The sequence below is a fragment of the Oncorhynchus gorbuscha genome, unplaced genomic scaffold (genome assembly GCF_021184085.1).
Source record: "Oncorhynchus gorbuscha isolate QuinsamMale2020 ecotype Even-year unplaced genomic scaffold, OgorEven_v1.0 Un_scaffold_383, whole genome shotgun sequence".
Taxonomy (NCBI): Eukaryota; Metazoa; Chordata; class Actinopteri; order Salmoniformes; family Salmonidae; genus Oncorhynchus; species Oncorhynchus gorbuscha.
Genome location: NW_025745232.1, coordinates 224,001 through 230,000, shown reverse-complemented (window position 1 = coordinate 230,000; position 6,000 = coordinate 224,001). Strand labels below are relative to the sequence as shown.

The window sequence follows — 6,000 nt, the reverse complement described above, 5'->3', positions numbered from 1 at the left end:
GCTGGAGCTTTCATGCTGGCTGATAACCTGCTGAAGACGGACACCGTGGAGGAGATCACCGACAACATCCGTGAGTAGATGTTACATTAATTAATTAATTAATTGATATTTTACCTTTATTTAAATAGGCAAGTCAGTGATGAACAAATTCTTATTTTCAATGACGGACTAGGAACAGTGGGTTAACTGGTCTAGGAACAGTGGGTTAACTGGTCTAGGAACAGTGGGTTAACTGGTCTAGGAACAGTGGGTTAACTGGTCTAGGAACAGTGGGTTAACTGGTCTAGGAACAGTGGGTTAACTGGCCTAGGAACAGTGGGTTAACTGGTCTAGGAACAGTGGGTTAACTGGTCTAGGAACAGTGGGTTAACTGGTCTAGGAACAGTGGGTTAACTGGTCTAGGAACAGTGGGTTAACTTGTCTAGGAACAGTGGTTTAACTGGTCTAGGAACAGTGGGTTAACTGGTCTAGGAACAGTGGGTTAACTGGTCTAGGAACAGTGGGTTAACTGGTCTAGGAACAGTGGGTTAACTGGTCTAGGAACAGTGGGTTAACTGCCTGTTCAGGGGCAGAAAGACAGATTTGTACCTTGTCAGCTCAGGGGATTTGAACTTGCAACCTTCCGGTTACTAGTCCAACGCTCTAACCACTAGGCTACTGTCACCACGGTAATGTTATTATATTAAGAAGCCTGCTACTGTACAGAACACTACCGACGACATCCGGGATTTTGATTAGATGTTGATGAGACAAATAAGACTTGTTGATAACTGGCTGAGAGAGTTGGACGAGAGGCATCATTCATGTCTTGTTGATAACTGGCTGAGAGAGTTGGACGAGAGGCATCATTCATGTCTTGTTGATAATTGGCTGAGAGAGTTGGACGAGAGGCATCATTCATGTCTTGTTGATAACTGGCTGAGAGAGTTGGACGAGAGGCATCATTCATGTCTTGTTGATAACTGGCTGAGAGAGTTGGACGAGAGGCATCATTCATGTCTTGTTGATAACTGGCTGAGAGAGTTGGACGAGAGGCATCATTCATGTCTTGTTGATAATTGGCTGAGAGAGTTGGGCGAGAGGCATCATTCATGTCTTGTTGAGAACTGGCTCGTTCATGTATATTAGATGTAATTATGAAGCGTTTACTGTCAGTAGGTAGTTATCCCTACAATCCTAGGAAAAAAGGGTTCCAAAAGGGTTTTATTGACTGTCCCCGAACCATTTTAGTTCCAGGTAGAACCCTTTTTAGTTCCAGGTAGAACCCCTTTTTTAGTTCCGGGTAGAACCCTTTTTGGTTCCAGGTAGAACCATTTTTGGTTCCAGGTAGAACCCATTTTAGTTCCGAGTAGAACCCGTTTTAGTTCGGGTAGAACCCGTTTTAGTTCGGGTAGAACCCTTTTTAGTTCCAGGTAGAACCCTTTTTAGTTCGGGGTAGAACCATTTTTAGTTCTGGGTAGAACCCTTTTTGGTTCCAGGTAGAACCATTTTTAGTTCCGGGTAGAACCCTTTTTAGTTCCGGGTAGAACCCTTTTTGGTTCCGGGTAGAACCCATTTTGGTTCCGGGTCGAGTGCTTTTTAGTTCCATGTAAAACCCTTTCCACAGAGGTTTCTACATGGAACTCAGAAAGGTTCTACTTGGAACCAAAAAAGGTTCTACCTGGAACCAAGAAAGGTTATTCAAAGGGTTCTCCTAAGGGGGCAGCCCGAAGAAGCCGTTTAGTGTAGATAACTTTGAACTTGCAATCTTTGACTCTTAATTAGTTTTATCGAAAGCAGGGTAATTATATATCCCACATGAGTTTACAGCACTCTGGGCAATATTTTTATTTTTTTATTTAACCTTTATATAACCAGGCAAGTCAGTTGAGAACAAATTCTTATTTACAATTACGGCCAAACACGGAACACACTGAGCCACTCGGGAGGCCAAACATGTGCATAATATCATACATGTGGATAATATAATAATATCATACACAGTAACCTACAACACAAGGCCCAAATCTACACCGGAGTTGCTTACCAAGACATATTCCTGAATGGCCTAGTTACAGTTTTGACTTAAGTAACTATGGCAACGTTTAACAATGGCTGTCTAGCAAAGAGCAACAACCGGACAGAACTTGAACAGTTTTGACTTAAGTAACTATGGCAACATTTAACAATGGCTGTCTAGCAAAGATCAACAACCAGACAGAACTTGAACAATTGTTTCAAGAATAACGGGCAAATATTTATAAAATGGAGGTGAACACAGCTCTTCGAGACTTACCCAGAAAAGACTCACAGCTGTAAGTCTCTGCCAACGTTTGTTTCTGACATGTATTGACCCAAGGGGTGTGACTACTTATGTAAATTAGATATTCGTGTATTTAATAAATTTTCAAAAATGTTAAAAAAAAAAAAAAAAATGTAAACATATTTTCACTTTGTCATTATTAATCCATGTTACATTCAGGCTGTAAGGGTGTCAATACTTATGTAAATGAGATATTTATGTATTTAATACATTTTCAAAAATGTTTAAAAAACAATTCTTAACAGATTTTCACTATTTTCACTTTCACTTCATTATTAATCCATGTTACATTCTGGCTGTAACACAACATGTGTAGTGAGTCAAGGGGTGTGAATACTTATGTAAATGAGATATTTATGTATTTAATTTACAATACATTTTTGAATACTTTCCGAAGGCTCTGGATGTGAACAGGGGAGAACCTTTCGATAAACACTCTGAAGTCCTTTTCTTTTTTGGAAAATAAAAAGGGGGTTCGAGCTCCTCGCTGCTCATCAGGATTCCAAACAGCAATCTTATCTGGAAAACATAGAGCACATCTACTTTAATGTAGTTCTATCGTATAGAAACGGAGCAACCAGAATAGACACACATCAGATCTCTAGTCAGACCGTATTTATACCAGTGGTGGTTCGACACACGTTACACAATATCCTCTGTTCTACTGAGACGTGTGTGTGTGTGTGTGTGTGTGTGTGTGTGTGTGTGTGTGTGTGTGTGTGTGTGTGTGTGTGTGTGTGTGTGTGTGTGTGTGTGTGTGTGTGTGTGTGTGTGTGTGTGTGTGTGTGTGTGTGTGTGTGTGTGTGTGTGTGTGTGTGTGTGTGTGTGTGTGTGTGTGTGTGTGTGTGTGTGTGTGTGTGTCTGTGCTGTATGTAGTTGTACTGCAGAGTGTTTTATTCTGTTTTCCTCTCATCCTATTGGAAGAGAGAGAGAGAGAGAGAGAGAGAGAGAGAGAGAGAGAGAGAGAGAGAGAGAGAGAGAGAGAGAGAGAGAGAGAGAGAGAGAGAGGATGAAAGGCATCATCAGAATCACCTTTATATATATATATATATATATGCCATTTAGCAGACGCTTTTATCCAAAGCGACTTACAGTCATGTGTGCATAGATTCTACGTATATAAGTACATTTACCCAGAATGTTGCCTTAGTGAGAAGGTGCTGCCTTGGTGAGAAGGTGCTGCCTTGGTGAGAAGGTGCTGCCTTGGTTAGAAGGTGCTGCCTTGGTGAGAAGGTGCTGCCTTAGTGAAAAGGTGCTGCCTTGGTGAGAAGGTGCTGCCTTGGTGAGAAGGTGCTGCCATAGTTAGAAGGTGCTGCCTTGGTTAGAAGGTGCTGCCTTGGTGAGAGGTGCTGCCTTAGTGAAAAGGTGCTGCCTTGGTGAGAAGGTGCTGCCTTAGTGAAAAGGTGCTACCTTGGTGAGAAGGTGCTGCCTTAGTGAAAAGGTGCTGCCTTAGTGAGAAGGTGCTGCCTTAGTGAGAAGGTGCTGCCTTGGTGAGAAGGTGCTGCCTTGGTGTGAAGGTGCTGCCTTGGTGAGAAGGTGCTGCCTTAGTGAGAAGGTGCTGCCTTAGTGAAAAGGTGCTGCCTTGGTGAGAAGGTGCTGCCTTAGTGAAAAGGTCCTGCCTTAGTGAGAAGGTGCTGCCTTGGTGAGAAGGTGCTGCCTTGGTGAAAAGGTGCTGCCTTAGTGAGAAGGTGCTGCCTTAGTGTGAAGGTGCTGCCTTGGTGAGAAGGTGCTGCCTTAGTGAGAAGGTGCTGCCTTGGTGAGAAGGTGCTGCCTTGGTGAGAAGGGGCTGCCTTAGTGAGAAGGTGCTGCCTTGGTTATAAGGTGCTGCCTTAGTGAGAAGGTGCTGCCTTAATGAGAAGGTGCTGCCTTAGTGAGAAGGTGCTGCCTTAGTGAGAAGGTGCTGCCTTAGTGAGAAGGTGCTGCCTTGGTGAGAAGGTGCTGCCTTGGTGAGAAGGTGCTGCCTTGGTGAAAAGGTGCTGCCTTAGTGAGAAGGTGCTGCCTTGGTGAGAAGGTGCTGCCTTGGTGAGAAGGTGCTGCCTTGGTGATAAGGTGCTGCCTTGGTGAGAAGGTGCTGCCTTGGTGAGAAGGTGCTGCCTTGGTGAGAAGGTGCTGCCATAGTTAGAAGGTGCTGCCTTGGTTAGAAAGTGCTGTCTTGGTGAGAAGGTGCTGCCTTGGTGAGAAGGTGCTGCCTTGGTGAGAAGGTGCTGCCTTGGTGAGAAGGTGCTGCCATAGTTAGAAGGTGCTGCCTTGGTTAGAAAGTGCTGTCTTGGTGAGAAGGTGCTGCCTTAGTGAAAAGGTGCTGCCTTGGTGAAAAGGTGCTGCCTTGGTGAGAAGGTGCTGCCTTGGTGAGAAGGTGCTGCCTTAGTGAAAAGGTGCTGCCTTGGTGAGAAGGTGCTGCCTTGGTGAGAAGGGGCTGCCTTAGTGAGAAGGTGCTGCCTTAGTGAGAAGGTGCTGCCTTGGTTATAAGGTGCTGCCTTAGTGAGAAGGTGCTGCCTTAGTGAGAAGGTGCTGCCTTAGTGAGAAGGTGCTGCCTTGGTGAGAAGGTGCTGCCTTATTGAGAAGGTGCTGCCTTAGTGAGAAGGTGCTGCCTTAGTGAGAAGGTGCTGCCTTGGTGAGAAGGTGCTGCCTTAATGAGAAGGTGCTGCCTTGGTTATAAGGTGCAGCCAACAATGTAGTATAGACTGATTATAGTGGAGTATTGGGTGAAACACACATTGAGTTGATTTTTGATAAGAGTGGGGGAAATAGTGGGAAGAGAGATTTAGAATAATAGACAGAGTGAGGATGGAGGGGGATGAAAGAGGGGATGAGAAGTTGGTTTGAATGAAAGGGAGAAAGTGGGGATAGAGGGAGCTGGGAGGGATGGATATGAAGAACAGAGAGGGAAGGATGATCTGTTAGAATCTGCCCACCAGATTAGCTGGGAGGAGAGATTAACGAGACAAAACACACACTGTTACTTCTTTTAATACGCTCCCTCTCTCTCTCACACACACACACACAGACACTCACACACACACACACACACACACACACACACACACACACACACACACACACACACACACACACACACACACACACACACACACACACACACACACACAGACACAGACACACACACACACACACACACACACACACACACACACACACACACTCACACACACACACACACACACACACACACACACACACACACACACACACACACACACACACACACACACACACACACACACACACAGACACTCACACACACATACACACACACACACACACACACACACACACACACACACACACACACACACACACACACACACACACACACACACACACACACACACACACACACACACACACACACACACACACACACACACACACAGCACTGTAGCCTCCATATATCAGCCCTTTCTATAACCATGTTTATGAGAGGTGTTCAGTAACACAGACCGTTTTGGAGGAGTTGGTTAAGTGATGTGAGGTGATACTCAGTACAAGTTGTTTACTTGTTATATTTATTAAACTTTGGTTGCAGTTGTCATAACTCTCCTGTGACAATCTGAGGGATCAGGTTCCAGTGGGTCTCTCTCTCTCTCTCTCTCTCTCTCTCTCTCTCTCTCTCTCTCTCTCTCTCTCTCTCTCTCTCTCTCTCTCTCTCTCTCTCTCTCTCTCTCTCTCTCTCTCTCAAA

At 44.9% G+C, this 6,000-nt stretch overlaps 1 pseudogene; it reads left to right on the top strand.

The window, feature by feature from the left end:
• LOC124018033 overlaps positions 1-6,000 on the top strand; it is a 142,546-nt pseudogene that overhangs the window by 54,382 nt on the left and 82,164 nt on the right.